The 26,495-nt window shown below is 33.3% G+C and overlaps 1 pseudogene; it reads right to left on the bottom strand.

Annotated features, from left to right (window-relative positions):
- Positions 1-1,072: 1,072 nt before the first annotated feature.
- LOC141511909 (U3 small nucleolar RNA-associated protein 6 homolog pseudogene) lies at positions 1,073-23,958 on the bottom strand (annotated as a pseudogene).
- Between the last annotated feature and the right edge of the window lie 2,537 nt (positions 23,959-26,495).

Here is a 26,495-nt window from a genome sequence, read left to right as displayed (position 1 = left end):
CTAGAGTAAAAAATAGTATTCATGGTTTCTAATTAGGGAGCAGGAATTCTTGTCTCAATTCCAAAATAGAAATGAACAATAATACCTATCTCTGTGGAGAGTAGGATCTGGTCAAAGTTCCAGGGTTAATAGGAGTTCTGTCACTTGTGACTGTAGGAGAACAAGATTCCTTCCTGGGTAAAGACCAGAATGAAGGAAAGGAAAACTGTGATCATACCTATTTTTAGAATCATAACACCTTAGAAGAAGGAAAAATTCACAGATGCTGAGAACTATCTATGAATATAGCAGTATAAAAGCTTGAAGCTTATAATAGTGCTCCCAATATTCTAGAAACAAAGCCTAAATGCAACATAAAGTTATAAGTCAATAGACTGAGAAAATGATCAATCAAAAATGAAAAACTAATCATAAAAAGTTAATATGGTAACAGGAAAGAATAAAACACAAACTGAGAAAAAGACAACAATGTCAAAGCATCTACAAACAAAGCCTCAAAGGAAATTGTAAATTGAACACAAATCTAAAAAATATTTTTGCAAGAATTCAAACAGGATTATAAAAATCATATAAGAGAAGTATAGACTAAATTGGGAAAAGACATGAGAATAAAGTTAAAGGTACAAAAAGATAGCAAATAAAATAACACTTTTAAAGAAATTTTGTCTAAATGGTAAAAGGTACACAATTCCAAGGAGAAGAAAAATGTGGCCATAGGAGAATCTCAATGAAGAAAATAATTCCCTAAAAATTAAAACTGAACAAGGGAAAGATAATGATTCCAAGGAAAGAAAAAGAACATAAAATAAAAACAATAAATAAAAAAATAGAAGTTTGTATAACACTTTCAAAGGGCCTCTGTAGGGAGAGAGCTCATAGGGGCGGCTAGGTGGCGTAGTGGATAAAGCACCGACCTTGGAGTCAGGAGTACCTGGGTTCAAATCCGAGCTCAAACACTTAATAATTACCTAGCTGTGTGGCCTTGGGCAAGCCACTTAACCCCGTTTGCCTTGCAAAAAAAAAAACTAAAGAGAGAGAGAGAGAGAGAGAGAGAGAGAGAGAGAGAGAGAGAGCTCATAGGCTCCTTGTGGACAACACCAAATCTCTCCTCCCTCCTGGCCATCTCCACAATTTTCCCTGGGTCTCCAGCTCCAGCTCTCGCTGTGCTATAAAGTCCCATATGAGGAGGGTTCCCCAGCATGTAGAAACTACAGGTGGTCTCCTTTTGAAGATCTTTGCAAAATTGAATAATTTTGAAATGGTGAAAAAGGAGAGATGAAATTCAGCACCTTTGATTTTATTCACAGTTTCCTCATAAATAATCCCCACCAAGTCACTAATCAGGATCTCCTTTGGAGGGATAATCAAGGACATACAAATCCATTTTTGCTTTTTTCAAATTCTTGCTTTTATTTCCTCTTCTTATTAGCATTCATTAGCTCCATACTAAAATATTCTTGATAAAGTTTGGGACACTCTGGGTGAAAAATCAGTGCCTGCAGAAAGAGATGCCTGGCACTTTCCAAACAAAGGCAATTCTCCATCTCCCATTTGGCTGCCATGATCCACAATGCTGGTTTGTTTGTATGAATGGCCAACAAGGAAGAGAATATTTTACTAAATGGGTGTTGTTATTCCATTTCTTACAAAAGGCTATGTGAGAAATCTAGAGTTGAATATCTTTCTTCCATTGTGAGGTGGCTTGACCTAAGAGGTTCTGTATTCTATTCACAATTGAAAACTCAATCTCCTCCTTCTTAAATACATATCTGGTGCATGCTCATCTTTTCTTAATCAATTTCAGAAGATTGATTTCACATTGGCTATAATTGATAAAGCCTTCCTTAAAAAGAGCTCTTTGTTGTACTTTGTATTCTAGAACTGAGGCCTTCTTAATGACAGCCTTAATCTCTTTGCCTGAGAAGAGCAGGATCCACTTCAGCTTGTAGCAGCTCTGGAGCTGATCCTCTATGTGCTTGCTCCATGACTTTCACCATGGTGTAGGCTCTGCATTAGTGGAGGAAAGCAGCATCAGCGATAAAGAGAATTTTTCAAACACTGGGGGGGGAAGGCAGAGAGGGAACTGAAGAAGTAAATTATACTTTGAGAACGTCAGGGCAAAAAGAGAGAAAAAGAAGGATAAATCGGGGAAATAGGATGAAGTGAAATATAATCAAAACTGTGAGTAAAAATGGTATGATTAGGAAATAGAAGTAAATAGTAGAATGGATAAAAATTCAAAATGCAATAATGTATTCATTAGAGTTAAAGTTGAGAGAAAAACACAAGACTAAGAATAACTAATTCAATTACTTACTGAACTTTTTAGAAATAAAGACAAAGAATAAGTCCTTCTAAATTCCCTCTAGTACTTAAAGATGGTGCTGAAAACTGAAACCAGGAAGATCAAAATCAGAAAAAAAGAACACTATAAATAAATTTCAACAATAATTAATGTCATGAAAATGTTAAGGAAATACTAGCAAGAAGATTACAGCAATATGTCACATTGGTCATACAGCACACAATATTACCATGTAGGGTTATAATAAGAATTCAAAGTTGATTCTATATTAAGAAAACTGTCAGTTTAAATGGCCATATGAAAAACAGAAAAAAACAACGGCTACAAAAATTATGCTTATTTGAATGGATGCAGAACAAATGAAACACTTATTTCTATTATAAACACTGAAAAATATAAAAATAAATGTTGCTTTCCTTCAAATCATATGTAGTATGTATGTAAAACTATCATCAAGTATTTTCTTTTATAAGGATAAACTAGATGCCTTTCCAATAAAGGAAGGATTCCTTTTATTGCTGGTATTTTTGAAAATGTTCTAGAACTTCTGATGCTTATTTAGTTTTTTCATTCATTTATCTTCTATCTATCTATCTATCTATCTATCTATCTATCTATATTTATTTATGTTTGTCCTTCATTCACAAAGAAACCACTAGGGAGATGATGCCATGACAAACACATGAATTGCATTTGAGTGAGGGATGATGTCCTAAGTCACCAGACTCCATTTCTCCTCCAGGATCATCTGAATCCAGATATGAATCAGGAGGACTGGAGATGACTCATGTAAAAGTACTTACAAAAATCAAGAGGCACTCAGGTGGTACAGTAGATAGAGCACTGGCCAGGAGTTGGAATCCAGACTCAGACACTTGACTCTTACTAGCTGTGTGACCCTGAGCATGTCATTTAACCATGTTACATGGAATGTGGTTCTCAGGAACTCCAATAATTCTGATGATAATAAATTAATATTAAAAAGGAAACAACTGGGAAATACATATAGTAACCTTCTCTGATAAATAAATCATTTCCAAGATTCATTTGATTATTTAAATTTATAAGAAAAAACTATATTCCTAATTCTTAAATAGCCTAATGAGGTGAAGAGATATTTCTCAAGGAAAGAATTCACATAATTTATAGATATATGAAACATATTGCAAATAACTACTAATTTGAGAAATACAAATCACTTAATAATCCAATTCAAGTAAAGCAAAATGGTACATGTTAGGACTGTGAAAAAAAGACAACACAAACATCTATCACATTAATACTCTATGCATAGAACTTTGCATAGCAATCTATAACTATTCTTTTGATTTTTATCATATAACTATTCTTGAAAGAAATTTTGTCCAATAACAGAGGAGTTGAAAAAATTGTGCCACATGAATGTGGTATTGTGTTATAAGAAATGTGGAAATGGAGGATTTCATTTGGTAAGATTCATATGAACTGATACAAGAAGCAAATCAAGAAACAAAATTTATTCTATTGATAATATAAAATGAACAAATTTGCTATTTCTTTTCAAACTGATAAGGATTAAATGAGTACAAAAGGAAAAAAATTTATACAATAATATCAACATTGTAAAGACACAATGGCAAAAGTAGCAAAAATCATGAGAAATAAAATGGATAGTCATGATTCTAGAGGACTCATAATGAAGCATTTTATCTGTTGTTATAATTAAATTTTAACAAAAAAGATAATCTAAGACAGATCTCTGAGGAAAATAAAATTTATTAACAGGAACATGTTACCTGTCAAAAGATAATTTTGTAGTATAAGGAATTCAGACTCAAACCTCCTTGCTTTCTCACACATTCCCAAAGAATACCAAAACTTCTTTGAAGAGTAGAACATAAATTATTAAACTCTGAATCAAGGTTAGAGACAAAGAACCATGAACTTTAGAAGTTATGGGACAAAAACTGTTATGGGACAAAATCAATTTATTGTAAAAAGAATTGATGAGAAAAGGTTATAAGATCATCAACTTCAATCTTGTCTACATTACAGAAATATGACAGATTTAGTATATAGACAGAAACATATTCTTTGTAAATATCTATGGAAGTTATTTATTTTACAAGAAATGTGGTTTTCTCTCTCTTTGTAAAAATTGCATTGAGGTGGGAGGGAAAGGAAATAGAATTTCTTTTAATCTTTAATTATAGTTATGTTTGCCCAGGAAAATACAGGTAAAAATGGCTAACACAGTATTCCAACTCACAATTTTCTGATCCTGAGAATCACATTCTATTCCCTATACATAGTTACAAATTCTGTCACTGATACTATTATTATATAAAAGTATTTATATGATTACACTTAAATCACATTTATTATCTTATAGCTATATGTGAAAGTAAGTGAGATTTATAGGCAAAGTTGGCCTTATCCATCTAAGTTCTAAAAGAAAAAATAATGAAGAAAAGATAGTTTATTAAAATATCTTGACTAACATACATACACACACAAACACACACACTCACATATATATATGTATATATATACATATATATATATATATACATATATATATATATATATATATATATATATATATATATATATGTATGGGAATTTCTTTCATAATGAAGCACTTCTCCTTAGGCCCTGCCTTTATTTATTACATCTGATCATAGATTTTCTAATTTCTTAAAAAAATAATGTGAAGCAAGGGGGAAAATATGATTTGTAGTCATATTCTGCTAGTCACTAAAATTATTTAATTGGTAGTATTTTAAATTTGACTAGAATTTCTTCAACTATATTTATTAACCAGGTATGTTTTGCTCATTTTCATTCAGTAATTTCATAGCAATAAGAAACTTATTTTAGAAATGCTCTCCCACCATGAAGATTGACAACTGATCTCTTACTCAGAGATTTAGTGAGTGTTCCAAAAAGAGATCAGTTGTCAATCTTCATGGTGGGGGAGCATTTCTAAAATAAGAGTTCTTATTACTAAATGTGTTCTAGTCCTCTAATCACCTAGCCAGTAGAACTACTGGCAGGAGTTGGACTCTAGGAAAGCTTTTTTATCTGTTACATGGTTGCTTCTCAAAGATGATATTCTCTGAAATAAAATGATGGCTTGGCAAGAAACTAAAATTTTATATTTAATATGGTAACTGATTTTTATTGAATTGACTTTATTTTGTACTTCTGGGTCTCATTATAGGCAATTTTCAGTCATACATGGGTGGATTATCTGTGGCAAAGTTAATATCCTGGTTTTGCTTTCTCCTTCAGTACAAAATGTACCCTAGGACTGCCAAAGCTAATTGCCCAGTCACTTTAGACTCAGAGAAAGCAAACCAATATTAGCCTAGCCAAAATAGAATTACAAAAGTAAATCTGTTGCAAGAACAAACATATGATGTTCACTCTTCTCCTTCACTGGCATAGATTATATTGAACTGAGTGTATATGAACTTTAAAAAATAAAAGGAAACTTGATTTTTTTTCTCAAAATAAAGCTTTTCATCATTTTTTCCTCTTTCCTTAGACTGTCACCGTGAGGAATGTATATAGGATCCAAAATTAAATCTGTAACAATAAGGAAAATAGAGATTAGTGTATTGAAATTTCAGGCATTTCAATTAATAATACCATTTGTGGAGCAAATTAGAAATATATAATTGATTCCATGTAATATTTGAAGCTGTAATAGTACTGCTCAACAACAAAACTTCTCAGAAGTACTTATGAGACTCCTCTTGCCTTAAAGAAATGAAATATTCTGTATACAGGGCAAGGGGCCTGGCAAGAAGATAAAAAACAAAGTATCTACTCAAACACAAGAAATCTTTTTAATTCATTGTTAGAGGGGCAAAATTATTCCATGGATCAATTTTTAATTTGCCTTGCATTGAAGACTCTTGAAAACATCTTAACTTCATGTTAATTAGAATTCTGGGCCATCCTAGCAGATATGCTTCTTGTTTATGAAGTTGGAACAATTGTCAGAACAGTCTATAAAAAACCCAGGGGATGCTAAAAATTGAAAGTCAGTAGATTTTTATTTTGTTAAATTTGTCAAATGCTACAAAACGAGACTTAAAAAATAATGCCATGATAGTTAAATTTTCTCCACTTAAGACTTTTTTAAAAGACACTTCATAGCCTAGAAAGACCTGAATTCTAAACAACTTGACCAGTGGATTGTAAATTCTGGTTGATCCTTGAAAAGGTTTCTGTAGTGAACTTGCTGAGGAATTGCCCATCTCCTTATCAATGATAACACTGACAAAATTCATAGTATGTATCAATTGAAAGCTTAGCCCATGGATGGTGTGTATATATGTATGTTTGTGTGAATGTGTGTTTATGTGTGCTTTGTCTATGCACATGTAGATAAAGTTGGCAGGATATAATTCATAATAACTCTCTACCACTGTACAGAAGGTATGAAGACTTTGAAAGTTGAGAAATAAAAATATAGTGCCTTGGTTCACAATTGGCATGGGATATGCATTAACAGGATTCTATCAAAAGCTACTGATTAATGCTTAAGAAAGAAATTTCAATAAATTCTTGTTTAAGCCCATTGTTTTGCAAATGTCCTTGTTCAAGGACAAGTACCGTCTAATAAAACTGGGATTTGAACACAGATACTCTAACTCTAGATCCAACATCATATCCATCATTCCTACTTTCTTGTCCAAATGTTTATAGTTTGATGTAAAGAAGATTTAACCTGTGAATATTTATAATATTTTAGTCCTTATATTTTGATTGAAAATTTTAGTATTAATGCTAATATGCATAAGTTGATATTGCATTGTTTAGGTTCTGCAAACCATTTTTTATAAACTTTCCCATTAGAATATCATTATTGATATGAGATTTTAAAGAAAACAAGAAACTCACCCAGGATTATCCAGCTCTCAAGTGGCCAAGGTGGAATTTGAACCCAAGTCTTGTTGATTTTTACCTCCAAGTAAAATATTCATTCATAGAACCTCTATTGGATTTGGAATCAGAAAGACTTTGCTCTATTCCTGTTCCAGCTCATAGAAATAACCCATTTCTGTGGCAAAGGGAACTTTCACCCTCCTTGCACAAATATCTTTTCTAACCTGAAAAACTGAGTTCTCTCCTTAGTATTTTCTCCTTTGAATGCAATAACAGATCATTCACAAAACAATATATCATATTATTACACATTTTTAAAATACTTGTTAACAGAATTAGTTCCTGAGTAAGGCTGAAACAAAATGCATGTGAATTTCTTCCAGCCCTTGAAAACGTTTCCTTTAATTCAGTTGCTAAATCTATCCCTAGCAGTACATTACTAGGTTTTCCATACCCAGGTATAATAGGGAAAGACATTCCTTGTTAATTCAAATTTGGTAGGAAGAAAGGCATATGCTCAAAATCTGGGTTAGCTTTTAGATGATAATGCAAATGTCCAATTGCAGAATTTTTCTGTATAGTTATGACAATCAATGATAAATGTGAGAGCTGAAGACCATAAGATACTCATGACATTTAAAACTGGCAAGATCCTTAGGAGAAAAAGAGATGATGATGGATGATTTATACCAAATGATGTTTTTTTTATTTTGAAGGACACAAAGGTATATTTAATTTTTATATTTTGTACATATATATATTTACATATACACACACATATATGTATATATGCATATACACAAATATCTATGTGTACACTTCAATGATGTTCTTATTTTATGGAAATAGTTAAATGATATCATCTTTTAATAAAAATAGGGGCAATTTTTCTCTGATAGCAAGATGCCACCTCCCTCTCAGTAATGACTGAGTATAGTTCTTAAAGGATGATTTGTTCTTTCTTATACTGCTTATACAGTTACCATATAAAGATCCTTCCCACATTAAATCCTTTAGTAACCTGCCATATTCATTCTCTTCAGGGAAGCAGACCAATGAAGATAAATGGTTGATTATAGTCCGAATGAGTTTGGAGTAAAATAGTGAAAGTACATGCTGTTTCATCCCCTCCTTTTTGGATTATATCTGTCCACAATTTGTTTTGAGGTGATATTTCATCTTGTGTAGAAGGGAAGTTGGGAGAGTCAGGCAAGTCCTTGTCTTTTGTCCACAATCTTTGACTCTGCCCCCTGGAAAAATCCTTTCTCAGAGGCTCTACTTTGACTTGAAGTAGAATTATTCTCTTCTTATGGGTTTCTATCATTGCCCTAAGAACAGATTTCTCAACTTCTCTCTGTTTCTTTGTGTCCTGCAACTTATGTTTTTTCATATTTCCAGGCTTACTTTCTGTATTGAAGATATGTATGCTCTATTGCTTTTAGTTATTATTAGTTGATTATTTTTGTTTCTAAGATTACCCCCTGAAGGATTCATTTTCCTTTTTACAATTTTTAATTCCATTTGGAAAGATAGTGTTCAATGTTCAATTTTTTAAATTAATTTTTGATATCCCAACTTTTCTTGCTCCCTTTTCTTTCCTCTTCTCAATCAGTTTGATATAGTTTGTAAATGTACAACCAAGTCAAATATCTCTAAATTACTCATGTTGTAAAATGAAACAAGATCCAGCACAAAAGGAAAAAGAAAGAAAAAAACAAAATTAAAAAATAAAAAGTGAAAAGAGTATACTACAATCTGCATCCAATCATTAGGTATGGATGATATTTTCCATCACAAGTTGAAAATTGTCTTTGATAACTACATTAAGTAGAAGAAGGAAATGTATCATAATTGATTGTCTCACAATCTTGCCCTTAAAGTACATAATTTTTCTCTTAGTTCTTTTTACTTCACTCAGCATTAGGTAATGTAAGACATTCCAAGCTTAAATCTGCCTCCTCATGATTGTTTTACAGAACAAAATATTCAATCACATTCATATGCCACAATTTGATCAACCATTAACCAATTAATGGGAATCCCATCAATTTCCAATTCTTTGCCACAAGAGAAATTGTTGCATGAATATTTTTGTGTATATGAGTCTCTTTTAATGTCTTGTTTAAGATGTAGATCTAATAGTGATGCTGCTAGATCAAAGGGTATGCAACCTTTGCATCGTTTGATTGACCTTTGGGTATAGTTCTCAATTGTTCTCCAGATAGGTTGGCTCAGTTTAAAACACCAACAGTGCAATTAGAATTAGTTTTCGAGTTTTCCCACTTTCTCTCCAACATTGATAATTTTCCTTTTTTTTGAATTATTATCTATGTGATACATGTGAGGTGCTAGCTCAGAAATATTTTTATTTTCATTTCTATATTCAAGAAAGATTTAAGGCACTTTTACATATAATTATAGATAGATTTATTTTTTCATCTGAAAACTGTCTCTTCATAACCTGTGACCACTTAAGAATTGGGGAATGACTTGTATTATCATAAAATTTACTCACTTCACTGTTTATTTTGGAAATGAAGCCTTTATCAGAGACTCTGGCTATAAAAATTGTTTCCCCACTATCTGCATTCCTTTTAATCTTGACTGCATTGATGTCGTTTGTGAAAAATAATGTAATGTATTTAAATTTATCCATTTTAGATTTTTATAATATTCTCTATGTCTTTTTTGGGCATAAATTCTTCCTCTTTCTATAGATCTGACAGGTAAACAATTCCTTAGCTTTCCCAAGTGGCATATTGTATCATCTGTTATGTCTAAATCCTGTACAGATTTCAGTCTTCTCTTGGTAAAGGATGCAAGATGAGAGTCTATGGCTAGTTTATGCCATACTATGTTTATCAAAAATTAGATTACCATAAACATTAGCTACTCTTTCTTTTTTACATAATATATTCCACTGTTCTTCTACTTTATTTTTTATTTTTTATGTTCTTTAGTTTTTGCAAGGCAATGGAGTTAAGTGGCTTGTCCAAGGCCATACAGTTAGGTAATTATTATGTATCTGAGGCCGGATTTGAACTCAGGTACTCCTGATTCAAGGGTTGGTTCTCTATTCACTGTGCCAACTAGCTGCACCTACTTTATTTCTTAGTACAAAAATGTTGATAATTATATCTTTATATTTTATAATGTTAAATTTGGTATGCTTAGGCTACCTTCCTTTGATTTTTTTTTACTAATGCTCTTGATATTCTTGACATTTTTTTCTTCCAAATAATCATTTTTCTATCTCTTTAAAATAACTTTGGTAGTTTAATTATCATAGGACTAAATAAGTAAATTGATTTAGATTGAATTGCTATTTTTATCATCTTAGCACATCCAGGGCAGTCAGGTGGCACAATGGATTGTCCACTCACCCTGGAGTCAGGTGGGTGGATGTTCAAATCCAATCTTAGCCACTTAACACCTACCAGCTGTGTGACCTGGAGCAAGTCATTTAATTCTGATTGCCCCACATCCAGGGCAATCTCTAGTCATCTTGATTAATATCTAGCCACTGGAAACAAATGTCTCTGGAGGAGAAAGTGAAGTTGATGACTTAGCATAGCAACCCCTCACACAAATCGAATTCACATGCTTACCATGGCATCACCTCCCCTGATGACATAGTCTTCTCTGAGAATGAAGGGCAAGTATCATTATCAACTCAGTCTTTCCTGAGTAAAAATCGACATTTTTCTAATTTTAATTTTCTTACTTTACTTGGGTGTGAAAAGTATTTTATAATTGGGTTCACATAATTCTTGGGTTTGATTTGGCAGGAAAACTCCCAAACATTTTAGTTTACTTGCATTCCACTTTAAATGTAATTTCTCTTTCTATTTCTTGCTGCTGGAGAAACTGAACTGAAGAAACACAGATGATTTTGATGATTTATCTAATATTCTATCATTATGCTAAAGTTGTTTTTTCAAATAAATTTTTTAGGTGATTATCCAGAATACTCTAAGTATGCCATCATGTCATGTACAAATAGTGAGAGTTTTGTTTCCACATTATTTAGTGTAATTCCTTCATTTTATTTTTTTTCTCTAGCTAAAGTTAATATTTCTAGGACAATATTTCATAAAAGGGGTGATAACAATCATCCTTATTTTACTCTAATAGAATTAGGAACATTTCTGGTTTATCTTCATTTCATATAGTGCTTGCTGATGATTTCAGATAGGTATTACTTATCATTTTAAAGAAAATCCATTTATTCCTCTGTTCTCTTGTGTTTTTAGTAGGAAGGCATGATATATTTTTTCAAAGGATTTTTCAGTCTTGATTGATATAATCATATGTTTTCTCTTTGTTTTGTTATTAACATAGTCAATTATGTAGTTTGTTTTTTAATTGAATCTTTTATGCATTTCTGATGTGAATTCCAACTGGTCATAATATATTATCCTGGTTATATATTGCAGTATTATCTTTGCCAATATTTAATTGAAAATGTTTGCATGAATATTCATTAAGGAAAGTTGTCTATAATTTTCTTTCTATGTTTTGACTAATACCAGTTTAGGTAGCATCACCATATTGTACTCATAAAAAGAATTTGGCAGAACTCCTTCTTTGCCTAATATTTCAAATAATAGATAACATTTGAATTCATTTTTCTTTAAATGTTTCATAAAATTCATTGCTAAATTCAATTGCCCTAGGAGATATTTTCTTAGGGAGTTCACTGTTGCTTTGTTCAATTATTTTTCCTTCTTCTAAAACTCTTTGTCTAAAATTACTTAAATATTTCATTTCATCTTTAGTAAATCTGGCAAATTTATATATTTTTTTGGAAAATGTTCGTCTATTTCATTTAGATTGTCATATTTTTGGTATATAGTTGGGCATAATAACTCCAAATAATTCATTTAATTTCCTATTCATTGGTGGTTAATTCACACTACTCAGTTTTATATGGGTAATTTGGTTTTCTTCTTCCTTTTTTTAATCAAATTTATCAAAGCTTTAGCTATTTTATTGACTTATCCATAAAACTAACACTTAATTTTATGTATTAGTTCAATAGTTTTCTTACTTTCAATTTTATTAATGTCTCCTTTGATTTTCAGGATTTTTATTGAAATATTTATATGGAGGTAGTCAGACAGAGGATGTGGGTATACATTGACCATGGATGATGATACTTTAGCTCATGAGTATTATATTTATATTTGAAAATTTGAAGGAAGTATATGTGAACAGGTCTGGGTACAAATTGATAATGATGGTGAAAATGTTTGTGGCTTTTGAGAATAGTTAAAAGAATATCTCTTTCAAGATAGAGTAGTATGCTTTCACAGAGGATGAAAGACATGAGACAAAAGGGAAAGAAGGTAGAGGCAAATAGAGGATAATTAACACCACATGAAGATGCACAAAGGACTCATTATAGTAGAGGGAAGGAGTAAATTGAGTAAATCTTACTCTCAATGGTTTTGACTCAAAGAGAGAATGTTATATATTCCAAAAGAATAATTTTGGTTACCCAATTCAATGATCTTTATTTTATTCATGCAGATATTTAAAGATTTCCCCATAACTACTTGGCAGCATCTCCTGAGTTTTGTTATGTTGTCTCATTATTTTGATTTTCTTGGATGAAATTACTGGTTGTTATTATGCTTTTTTGCTTGACCAATTCATTCCTTAAAAATTAGTTTCCAAATAATATTCATTCTTTATTTTCTTGGCTCATTATTGCATATTAATCTTATTGCCATAATCTGAAAATAATGCATTTAACATTTCTGCCTGTTTGCATTAATTGTAAGGTTCTTATGCCTAAATAAAAAATCAAATTTTTGCATAGATGCCATGCACCACTTAGAAAAAAAGGTATATTTATTTCTATGTCCATTCTATTTCACCCAGAGGAATATCATGTCTAACGCTTCCAAAGTTCTTTGCTCCTTCTTGTTTTTAATATATAGATACATAGAGATAGAGATAAAGATGGAGATGGAGATGGAGATGGAGATGGAGATGGAGATGGAGATGGAGATGGAGATGGAGATGGAGATGGAGATGGAGATGGAGATGGAGATGGAGATGGAGATGGAGATGGAGATGGAGGTGGAGGTGGAGGTGGAGGTGGAGGTGGAGGTAGAGGTAGAGGTAGAGGCAGAGGCAGAGGTAGACATAGAGGTAGAGGTAGAGGTAGATGTAGATGTAGACATAGACGTAGACGTAGATATAGACATAGACATAGACATAGATATAGATATAGACATATATATATATATATATATATATATATATATAATGTTTCCTTGATTATGCTACATTTTTGTCCAGTATTTAGTTCAAATGCTTCCATGTTCTTCTAAAAATCACTGAACTCATTATTTATTATAAAACAATAAGATTCCTTCAACATCATATACCAACACTTGTTCAATCATTCCCCAGTTGATAAAAATCCCTGCAAATTACAGGTCTTTGCCAAGGCAAAGAGAGTTGCTATAAACATCTTAGAGCACAAATTTATTTTCTTGAAAATAGATCAAGTAGTGACACTGCAACATAAAAGGTCATAATTCCACAAATCTTTGGGTGTAACACAAAATGCTTTGAAAAAAGGGTTGGACAAATTCACAATTCCACAAACAGTGAATTTTTCCATATCTCCTTCTATCATTTCTGTTAATTTGGTAGGGTAGCATGATATCTCAAAGGTGTTTTGATTTTTTTTCTCTAACCAATAATTATATAGAGTATTTTCTATGCCTATAAACTGTTTAGATTCTTTGCTGGAAAACTGCTCATATTCATAACCATTTATAGATTAGAGGATGAATAATGCTCTTATAGATTTATGACTTCTAATGACTATTAGTGGATATCCCCACATTTTATTTTATACTTTTAGTATTTAATAATCTTTTAATAAATTGAAATATTTAAGATGGCCTCAGACAACGATTCATTGATGATGAAGCTATGAACTGATCCAAACTTTCTGGAAAGCAATTTTGAATTATGACCAAAGGACAATAAAAAATGTGCATGCCCTTTGATCTAGCAAAACACTGGATCTATACCCTGGACAGATCATGAAAAAAGGTAAACATATCACTTGCAAAAAATATTCATAGTAACTCTGTTTGTGGTGGCAAAGAATTGAAAATCAAGTAAAGGTCTATCAATTGGGGAAATGGCTGAATAAATTGTAATATAAGTATATTATGGAACACTATTGTTCTATTAGAACCCAAGAGGGTTGAATGAGATGAGCAAAACCAGAAGAGCATTGTACACCCTAACAGCAACATGAGGGGTGATGATCAACCTTAATGGACTTAATCATTCCATTCCACCAGTGCAATTATCAGGGACAATTTTAGGATATTTGCCATTGAGAATGTCATCTATAGTCAGAGAAAGAACTGTGTAGTTTAAACCTAGACCTATTACCTTCAATTTTTTAAAAAGTTGTCTTATTTACTACATAATTTTGCTATATGTAATATTTTATTTTTTCCTCAAGGATATGATTTTTCCTCTCAATTCATTCAATTTTGATCAATGAAAATCATAGGAACAATGAAAAGATTATCAGACTGTTTTCTGTGAGGGTTAAGGGGGAGGGAAAGGAAGATGGAGGAAAATATGTAACATTCAAAACTTTACCAAAAAATGAATGAAAGAAACTACTATTGCATATAATTGGAAAATAAATAAAATATTTATATAATATTATCTCACTTCACTTAGAAAAACCTGAGATTTCTTACCTTATTGTTTAATTGCCTTATATATATATATATATATATATATACATATATATATATATAATTTTTACTTTGTTTTTTGTTTAAATTTTAATATTTTATTTATTGGTTTATCCAGCTACCTGCAATGGCTGTTTTTAAGCAATTATTTTTATTCAAAGTTTGAGTAATGCAATTTTTCTCCCTCTCTCCCCATTCCCCTTGAGAGAAATCACTCTGATATAAGATTAACATTTATAACCATGCTAAATATGTTGTAAGAGAAGAAAGAAAACATGAGTGAAAAAAGTGACATAATATATAAGAGAGCTTTTAAAAGTTGAATATGATGAGCTTTGGTATTCATTTAAATTCCACAGTTCCTTCTCTGGATATTTATTTTCTATCTCAAGTGTTTTAAAATTGTCTTTGAGTATTGTTCTATTGAAATGAACAAATCCAACATGATTGATCATCACTCCCTGTTGTTAATGTGCATAATGTTCTTCTGGTTCTTCCCATTTCACCAACATCAAGTCATGCAAGCCTTCCCAGGATTATCTGAAATTCTGTTCCTTGTGATTTCTAATAAAGCAATAATTTTCAATCACATTAATTTATCACAAATTGTTTAGCCATTCCCAAATTGACAGGCATTCCCTCAATTTCTAATTCTTTCCCAATACAAAAAGAGCTACTATGAATACTTTTGTGCATGTGGAATTTTACCCTTTTTCATGATCTCTTCAGGATATAGACTCAGTAAGGTATTGCTGAATCAAAGGGTATGCATATTTTATTGCCCTTTGTACATAATTTCAAATTGTTCTCCAGAGAATCAGTTTGCCTCTGCACCATTAGTGTCCCAGATTTCCTACATTCCCTCCAACACTGATCATTTTCCTTTTTGGTCATATTGGCTAATCTGAGAGGTGTGAGGTGGCACCTCAGAAACATTTTAATTTGCATTTCTCTAATCAATAATAATTTAGAGCAATTTTTCATATGTATAGATAACTTTGTTTTCTTTGTCTGAAAATTGCCTTTCTATATTCTTTGAGCATTTATCACTTGTGAAATTATATTTTTATATAAATTTGAATCAGTTCTCTATTTTAGAAATGAGTCCTTTGTCAGAAACACTAATTATAAAAATGTTTTCCAACTTACTGCATTTATTTTTATCTTAGTTGCAATGGTTTTGTTTGTGCAATTTTTTAAAATTTAATGTAATCAAAATCATTTATTTTGTTTTTTATTATGCTTTCTATCTCTTCTTGGGTCATAAACTGCTCTCCTTTACATAGATTTGACAGTTAAACTATTGCTTCTTCTCCTAATTGAATTATAATGTTAGCTTTTAAGTCTAAACTCTGAATCCATTTCAATCTTATCTTGGTTAGGATCTGAGATGATCATCTCTGCCTAGTTTCTGCCTTACTATCTTCCAGTTTTCCCAGCAGTTTTTTTTGAAGAATTAGTTTTTAATCCCAGAAGCTGGAATCTTTGGGTTTATCGAATAGTAGAATACTATAGTCATTTACTGCTGTCTCTCTTGCACTTAATCTATTCCACTTCGACAACCCTTTATTTTGTTTCAATTTAGTTTAAGGAAAGGGGGATTAAGTGACCTGTCCAAGGTCACACATCTAGGTAATTACTAAGTGTCTGAGGAGAGATTTGAACTCACATCCTCCTAACTCCAGGGCCAGTACTCCATCCATTGTGCAACCTAACTACCTTTTTTTCCCCTCAGCAATCTATCTCTTAATGAGTTTTGATGACTGATGCTTTATAAAGTAATTTTAGATCTGCTATGACTAGGCCACATTTCTTTACATTTTTTCCATTAGTTCCTTTGATATTCTTAACCTTTGTTCCTCCATATGAATTTAGTTACTATTTTTTCTACCTCACTAATGTAATATCTTGGAAGATTGATTGGTTTGACACTAAATAAGTAATTTAATTTAGGTAGAATTATCATCTCTATTATATTAGCTCGTGAGTAATTGACAATTTGCCCAGTTATTTAGGTATAATTTTATTTGTGTGAGAAGTGTTTTATTGTTGTTTTCATAAAGTTTCTGAGTCTGTCTTGGCAGGCAGACTCCCAAGTATTTTATGTTGTCTGAAATTGTTTTAAATGAAATTTCTCATTCCATATCTTGCTGTTGAAGCTTGTTAGTAATACATGGAAATGCTGAGGATTTATTTTATATCCTATGACTTTCCTAAAGCTGTTGTTTTTACTAGCTTTTAGATAATTTTCAAGGGTTCTCTAAGTATATCATCTGAAATTAGTTTTTATCTTCATTACTGATTCTGATTTATTCAATTTCTTTTTCTTGTCATATTGCTAAAATTAACATTACTAACACAATATTGAATATTAGTGGTAATAGGACTCATCGTTTTATCATCCCTTATCTCATAAGCAATGCTTCTAGCTTATTTTTATTCCATATAATGTTTGTTGATGGTTTCAGATAGATACTGTTTATCATTTTAAGGAATATTCGTTAGTGCTTTAAGCAGGAATGAGTGTTGTGTTTGTCCAAAGCTTTTTCAGTATCTATTAAGATAATCATATGATTTCAGTTGGTTTGTTGTCTATTATGGTCAATTATGTTGTTAGTTTTCCTAAAACTGAAACAACCTGAATTTCTGGTATAAATCCTGCTTGGTCATAGTGCATTATCCTAACGATAATTTGCTCCAGGCATTTGCTAACATTATTTTAAATTTTTTTTGCATACACATTCATCAAAAACTCGGACTATAATGTTCTTTCTATATTGATTCTTTCTGGTATAGGTATCAGCACCATATAGGTGGCATAGAAGAAATTTGGCAGATCTCCTTCTTCACTTATTTTTTTTAATTAGATTATATAGAATTGGATTATATAGAATTATATAGATTTTTTCAATTATATTACATAGAATTCTATATAGATTTTATAGTATTATATAGAATCCAATTTTTCAATTAGATTATATAGAATCTATATAGATTATATAGAATTGTGAATCCAGCTGGACCTGGAGATTTTTTCTTAGGGAGTTCATTAATGGCTTGTTGAATTTCTTTTTCTGATTTAGAGTTATTTAGGTATTTAATCTCCTTTTCTTTTAACCTGGGCAATTTATATTTTTGTAAATATTCATGGATTTTCACATAGACTATCATTTTTTTAGCATACAGTTTGACAAAATAGCTCTGAATTGCCACTTTCATTTCCTCTTTGGTGCTGAGTTTGCCTGTTTCATTTTTGATCCTGATAAATTGGCATTTTTTTGTACTCAAATTAAGAAAAAGTTTATCTATTTTTCTATAAAAGAAACTCTTGGTTTTAATTACTAGTTCAATGATTTACTTGCTTTCAATTTTTTAAATTTCATTTTAAATTTTCAGTATTTCTAATTTGGATATTTAATTGGGAATTTATAATTTGTTCTTTCTCCAAAATTTTATTTGCATATTCAGAACATTCATCTCCTCTTTACTTTATTCATGTCAACATTTAGAGATATAACATATTCTATAATTGTTTTTGCTATATCCCATAAGTTTTGGTACAATGTCTCATTATTATCATTGTCTTGGGTGATATGATTAATTCCTTCTATGATTTCTTGTTTGATCCACTCATTCTTTAAAATTACCGATTAGATTTAGGTCTATCTCTCCATGGTCCTTTATTGTACATGATTTTGTATTCTATATTTGTCTGAAAGGGATTCATTTAATATTTATGCCTTCCCACATTTGATTGTGAGGTTTTTAAAACAAGGTCAATTTTTGTATAGGTTCTATATACCACAGAAAAAGTATATTCCTTTCTATCCCCTCTCAATTTCCTACAAAGATCTATCCTATCTAAGTTTTCTAACCCTCTATTTACCTCCTTCTTTCTTTTTTTATTTGTAAAGACTTTTATTTTTGGCAAAGAAAATGTTCTTATAATAAGATATAAAACAGCAACATGATAGCAGTAATTTAATCTGTAACCCAGGACTCACTTTAACATTTTAAATCATTGCTTGAAGGGAATGACAATGGGTAAATCCAGGACTGGATTATTTTTAAATCCTATAAGGTGAACTGTATAATGTGCACATTATTTTCTTAATTTTATTATTTTTTAAATTTTCTTTAATTTATTTACACACTACTAAATATTCTTGTTGTAAAAGTAAATATAATACCCCTTCCCCCACAAAAATGTAAAACCTCATGAGAAATAAAGTGAAAGAGAATGAAAAAAATGTGTTTCAGTATGTGTTCTGATACCATCAGCTTTGTCTTAGGTGGATCACATTCTTTATCATAAGTTCATCATAGAAGTTACTTCCATATTTTTCCACAGGTGCTGTTGCTGATTGCAATTACTTTCATCCATTCCTTCCCACTACATTATATTTTCTCTCTCCTCTCACTCTGTCCCTCTTCAAAAATGTGCTGTAGGGAAGTTGAGTGCCTCAGCAGACAGAACACTGGCCCTGGAGCCAAGAGACCCAGCAACCACTCAATCCTGGACAGGCCATCCAATCCCACCACCTTGCAAAAAGTAAAAAAGAAATGAGTTATATTTGACTATCCTCTCCCATGATCTACCCTCTCATCTATCCTCATTAAGTCCCTCATAATTTACCCTTCTTATCCACACTCTCTATATTTCACCTGAGTCCTGTACTAGAAGATTAAACTTTCTGTTCGCCTTTGACTTTTTCATTGAAAGTTTCATTGAAAAGTCCATCTTTCCCCTGAAAAAGGTTGTTCAATTTTGCTGGGTAGTTGATTCTTGATGGCATTCCAAATTATTTTGCCTTCCATAATACTATATTCCAAGCCCTATGAACCCCTAATGTGGATGTTGCTATGTCCTGTGTGATCCTGACTGTTGCTCCATAATATTTGAATTGTGTCCTTCTGGCAGCTTGTAGTATTTGATCTTTGACTTGGGGATTCTGGAGATTAGCTATAATATTCCTGTGTTATTAGGGGTTTTTTGGATCTCTTTCTAGGGTAGATTGGTGGATTCTCTCAATTTCTATTTTACCCTCTGCTTCTAGAATATCTGGACAATTTTCCTTTAGAAATTCTTTAAAGATGAGGTCAAAACTCTTTTCCTGATCAAGATTTTCAGGTAGCCCAAGATTTTTTAAATAACTTTTCTGGATCTGTTTTCCAGATAAGTTGTCTTTTCAATGAGATATTTCATATTATATTTTATTCTAGTTTTTCATTCTGTTGGGGTTAAATTATTGTCTCTTGATTTCTCGCAATGTCATCAGCTGCCTTTAGCTCCATTCTACATTTAAAAGATTTGTTTTCCTCAGAGAACTTTCTTTTTTTGTTTTTTTAATTTTTACAAATGATTTTAAAAATATTACTAAAATATTCCAGTTTAAGAGTAAACAAAATACTCCCTCCCCCCAAAAGATATAGCCCCTCATGAGTAATAAATTAAAAGAAAGGGAAAAAATCAAAATCAAAATGAAATGAAATGAAATAAAAAAAATGTGCTTCAACCTGTGTTCCAACACCACCAGCTCTGTTGTGGGTGGATCACATTCTTTATAAGTCCATCACCAAAGCTACTTCTATATTTTTCCACCATTGCCATTGCTGATCGTAACTCTCTTTATTCGTACTTCCCCAGTACCATATAATACATTTTATCTCTCCTTTCACTCTGTCCCTCTTCTTAAATATGATGTGGCTTAGCTGAGTTGTGCAGCAGACTGAGCACCGGCCCTGGGGTCAAGAAGGCTAAGTCCACGTAACATCCCTAAGGCCCAGCAACCACCAGGCCCTGTGGTCCTGGACAGGCCATCCAATCTCAGCCCCTTGTATGAAGTAAAAAAGAAAATATGTTATATCTGACCACTCTCCCCCAGGGTTCACCCCCTCCTCCATCACTCACATCCCTCATTGCCCCTGTCCCCCTTTTCTCCTTCTTACTCTAGATATCTATACCCCATTGAGTATATATATGCTGTTTCCTCTCCAAGGCACCTCTGATGAGAGCAAAGGTTCCGTCATTCCCCCTCGCCTTCCTCCCTTCCATACCATTGAAATAGCTCATTGCAATAAAAAATCTTATTATATGAAATATCTTAGCCTATTCCACCTCTCCTTTCTCTTACTCCCATTACATTTCCCTTTTAACCATTTACTCCATTTTTACAATATAATATATCTTCAAATTCACCTCTCTACTATGCTTCATTTATAAAAGCTCCTTCTACCTGCTCTATTAAATGAGTAGTTTCATATGAGTATTATCAGTACCATTTTTCTATGCAGGAATACATAAAGTTCATCATTATCAAGTCCCTCATATTTTACCCTTATCCTCCACTTTCTATGCTTCACCTGGGTCCTGTAGTGGAAGATCAGACTTGCTGTTCAGCTCTGGTTGTTTCAACAGGAACAATTGAAATTCCCCTGGTTCATTGAAAGTCCATCTTTTCCCCTGGAAGAGGATATTCCCATTTTGCTGGGTAGTTGATTCTTGGTTGCATTCTGAGCTCTTTTGCTTTCCAGAATAGTATATTCCAAGCCCTATGAGCCCTTAAGTAGTTTCTGCTAAGTTCTGTGTGATCCTGATTGCAGCTCCATGATATTTGAATTATGTCCTTCTGGCTCTTATAATATTTTCTCTTTCACTTGGGTATTCTTGAACTTGGCTATAATATTCCTGGGGGTTGTATTTTTGGATCTCTTTCCAGGGGAGATCAGTGGATTCTCTCAATTTCTATTTTTCCCTCTGCTTCTAGGATATCAGGGCAAATTTCCTGTAGGAATTCTTTAAAAATGAGGTCAAGGCTCTTTTCCTGATCATGACTTTCAGGTATCCCAATAATTTTTAAATTATCTTTCCTGAATCTGCTTTCCAGATCAGTTGTTTTTTCACTGAGATGTTTCACATTTTCTTCTAATTGTTCATTCTTTTGCTGTTGAAGTATTGTATCTTGACTTCTCTTAAAGTCAACAGCTTCCTTTAGCTCCATTATGCGTCTGAAGGATGTGTTTTCTTTAGAGAGCTTTCTTATTGCTTTTTCCATCTGGCCAGTTCTGCTTTTTAAAGCACTCTTCTCCTCGATAATTTTTTGAACTCTTTTATCCATTTGACTTATACTGGTTTTTAATGTTATTTTCTTCATCATTTTTTTGGATCTCCTTGACTAAACTACTGACTTCTTTTTCACATTTTTTTCTGCATCTCTCTCATTTCTATTCCCAATTTGTCTTCTATCTCTGTTAATTTTCAAAATCTTTTTTGAGCTCTGTCATAGCTTGAGCCCAATTCCCATTTTTCTTGGAGTCATTAGATGCAGAATCTTGTTCTTCCTTATCTTCAGATTGAGTATTTTGATACTTCGTGGGATCACAGACAATGTATTTCTGAATGGTTTTCCTCTGCTTTTCTCTCTTTACTCATTTTCTGAGTTTTTCAGTATTATTTGGGACACCCCCACACACAAGGATCTCAGTGTGTGAAGCTCTGTCATCCCTCCTGATCTGTGAATGACTACAAGTGCACCTCTCTGCAATGGGTTGAGTTGGGTGGGGGGAGCCCTGCTGTTCCATGGAGGACCTAAACTGTGACTAGGATCTGAATGTGGTCAGAATCCAAGTGTCCTGTTGCAAGTCCTAAGGACAGACCTCAGAAGTCTCTCTCTACTCCCCTACCATTGGTGGGTTGAACACTCAAGGCTCAGTTGCCTAGGGGTTCCTGCCTACCCACTCCACTTCCTTCAGTTTCCTGGATCTGTGCTGCCCTGGCCATCTTTGCTCACTGAGTGTCCTGAGGACTGGGCTTCACACACTCACTGTGGCAGAGGTCCTCTGCTGATCTTTCAAGTTGTGCCTGGTGCTCCCTGGAAAACTGTTCCCACTGCTGTAAGCTGCATCTCCCAGGTGCCCTGGGGCTGCCTCTGGGAGGCTATAGTTCCTTCACTCTGGTGGGCCACCCCCTCTAAACTCATGGAGCAGATCCTTCCCACTATTTTCCAGGTTACCTTGGTGTGGAGAACTGCCTCATTGGATCTTTCTGTGGGTTCTGTCTCTTTGAAAATTTAATTAGAATCACAATCTTATGATTTATGAAATATTATAGAGAGTACCTAAAAGAGGTTCTTTTCCTGTTGCCATCTTGACTCCTCCCCTCTCAGAGACCTTTCTTATCACCTTTTCCATCTGGCCAATTCTGCATTTTAAAGCATTCTTCTCCTCAGTAATTTTTTGAACTGTTTTATTCATTTGACTTAAACTGGTTTTTCATGTCATTTTCTTCAGCATTTTTTGAATCTCCTTGACTAAAGTTGCTGACTTCATTTTCATGTTCTTTCTGCATCTCTCATTTCTTTTCCCAATTTTTCTTCTATCTCCTTTAATTGATTTTCAAAATCTTTTTTGAGCTCTGTCATACCCTGAGCCCAACTTCTGTATTTCTTGGAGTCTTTAGATGCAGAAGCTTGGACTTTCTCATCTTCAGATTACGCTTTTTGGTCCTATCTGGGGCTAAAGTAATTGTCTACGGTCAGGTTCCTTTTTTTTCTGTTTACTCATTTCCCCAGTCTGTGCCTTGTGTTGGGGTGCTTCCTGTGCTTTTGAGTATTATTGGGAAACTTCTGCAAAGACCTCAGTATGTGATTTGTCTGCTCTCCTGGTCTGTTGAATGATCAAAAGCATACCCTTCTGCCCCTAGGTTGTAAGGAGGGTCCCTGCTCTATGGGAGCCGCAGACTGAGACCAGGATCTTAATATGGTCAAAGCCTCAGAATCCTGTCCCAGAGCTAGAGAATAGACCTTGGCAGTCTCCCTTTACTTCTTTACCTTCCTTACACTGAGCACCCAGCAAACTGCTGCCAAACAGCTCCCTGCTGGGTGGCTCCATAGGCCTGCTTTTGTTTCCTGGAATGTGGTCGATGCTGAGGGTGGCAGTTATGCCGAGCATGGCCACAATGGCCTGGGCTTCATGATCACTCTGGCAGAGGTCTCCTTGCTGATCTTCCAAGTTGTGTATTATGCTCCCCATGGTAGTAGGTCAGGAAACTGCTTTTGCTGCCAGGAGATGGGGCTCCCAGCGACCCGGCTACCCTTGGGCTATTCCTGGAAGACTGAAGCTCCTTTGCTCAGGAACTTCTGCCCTATCCAACCCTTTGGAACAGAGAGTCTTCCTGCTATATTACTGTTTACCAGGGACTGGAGAATTGCCTTACTGGATCTTCCTGTTGGTTCTACCTTTTGAAGTTTAGTTAGAATCACTATTTTAAGGTTTTTGAAATATTATGGAGAGAGCTCCTAAAAAAGTCTGTGCTCCTGTAGCCATCTTGGTTCCAACCCCTTTTTATGTTTAGATTTATCTAATTCTGAGACTGGGAGTTTGGGGTCCCACACTAATAGAGATGTGCTGTGTTTTCCTATATCTCATTCAGCTTCTCCTCTAAGAATTTGAATTTTATACAAATTGTTGGATACATATTTAATATTGAAATTACTTCATTTCGATGGGACCTTTTAGGAGTATATACTTTCCTTCTTTATCTTTTTTTTGGGGGGGACAAGAAAATGGGGTTAAGTGACTTGCCCAGGGTCACACAGTTAGGTAATTATTAAGTGTCTGAGGTCAGATTTGAAATCAGGTGCTCCTGACTCCAGATCCACTGCATCACCTAGCTGTCCCCCTTATCTCTTTTAATAATATTTATTTTTGCAGCTGCTTTGCCTGCAATAAGGATTGCTAGGCTTTGCTTTTATCACTTCAGCTGAAACATAATATATTCTGCTCAAGCCTTTAACCTTTCCTCTATATGTATCTCTCTGCTTCAAATGTGTTTCTTATAAGCAATATATTGTAGGATTCTGATTTTTAATCCATGAGATTCTGTTTTATAGGCAAGTTCATCCCATTCACATTTGTAATTATAGTTACTAACTTTATTGCTTTCCATACTAGTTCCCCTCCATTTGTATTTTCCATTTTCTTTCACCTTATTCTTTTCTTCCAAGAGTTTTGCTTCTAAATCCCACCTCCCTCAATGTGCTTCCCCCTTTTATTGATCCCTTCCCTTTTCTTTTCCCTTTCCCATTACCCCTTCTTCCTTCCCCAACTTCAATCAGTCCCTCATTCCCTCTTTTGCTCTTTCTTCTTGCCATCCTAATTCTTGAAAGGTAAGATAAATTTCTGAACTTAACTAAGTTTGTGTGTGTTATTTCCATTGAGTCAAATCTTATGAGAGCAAGATTCAAATGGTTCTCACCTCCTCCCTTCTTTCCCTCTATGGTAATAAGTCCTTTGCACCTCTTCATGTCATTCAATTTACTTCATTCATCTCATCCCTTCCTCCCATATCTTTATATCTTCTTCCCCTACTTCATTCATTTCATCCCTTCTTCCCATCTCTTTATATCTTCTTCTGCTTTTTAATGAAATTTTTTATATCATTCCATCAAAGTCATGGACAAATGATTAATGTCCATACTTTTATCCTAAGTATCTTCCCTCTAATGGAATTATAATTCTCAAGTGTTTTGGGCATCCTCTTTTTCATTTTTTTTAGGTTTTTGCAAGGCAAACGGAGTTAAGGGGCTTGCCCAAGGCCTCACAGCTAGGTAATTATTAAGTGTCTGAGACCAGATTTGAACCCAGGTACTCCTGACTCGAGGGCTGGTGCTTTATCCACTACACCACCTAGCTGTCCCACATCCTCCTTTTCTTGTATCTCCTGAGTCACCTGTTTGAAAATCAAATTTTCTGTTTAGTTCTGTTTTTTCATCAGAAAAGATTGAAAGATACCTATTTCTTTAAATGTCCATCTTTTCCTCAGGAAAAGAAGGAGCAGTTTTCCTGATTAGTAGATTCTTCGTATTCATCCAAGCTCCCTTGGTCTATGGATTAATTATCATATTATATGTACATCAGTTCCTTAATGTTGATGTACTCAGATCCTGTGTAATCTTGACTGTGGCTCTTTGGTATTTGAGATGTTGCTTTCTGGCTGCTTGCAGTACTTTCTCCTTGATCTGATAATTCTAGAACTTGGCTATGATATTCCTTGTTTTTTTTGTTATTTTGAAATTCCTTTCAGGAGGGGATTATTGTATTCTTTCAATTACTATTTTGCCCTCTGTTTCCAGGATATCAGTGCATCAGTGCAGGTCTCCTTAAATTTATCCAAAAATAAGGAGATCAGGTTTTCTTTTTTGTTTTTAATCAAGGTTTTAAAACTGTCCTATGATTCTTAAATTGTCTTTCTGTGATATGTTTTTCAGGTTGTTTGCTTTACCAATAAGCTGTTTTATATATTATTCTATTAAAATTTTGTTTAACAGATTCTTGGTGTCTCATAAAGTCATTAGCTTCTAAGGGACCTTGAAAGGATCAAGCCAAGCTATGTCATAGAAATGAAGAGATAATTTGTAGACATAGGAGACAGATAGTGAAAATAAAATAAGTAAGATGATTTACTACATTCTGTAAGGGACAGTAACAATGAATCATAAAATATATGGAAGAGAGTACAGTGCAAAAGTACTAGAAATGTAGGAATGGACCATGTTATGAAATGATAT

This window comes from Macrotis lagotis, chromosome 2 (genome assembly GCF_037893015.1).
Source record: "Macrotis lagotis isolate mMagLag1 chromosome 2, bilby.v1.9.chrom.fasta, whole genome shotgun sequence".
NCBI classification, from domain to species: domain Eukaryota; kingdom Metazoa; phylum Chordata; class Mammalia; order Peramelemorphia; family Peramelidae; genus Macrotis; species Macrotis lagotis.
Note: the sequence above shows the minus strand (reverse complement) of the source record. Positions and strands in the feature narration are given on the sequence as shown.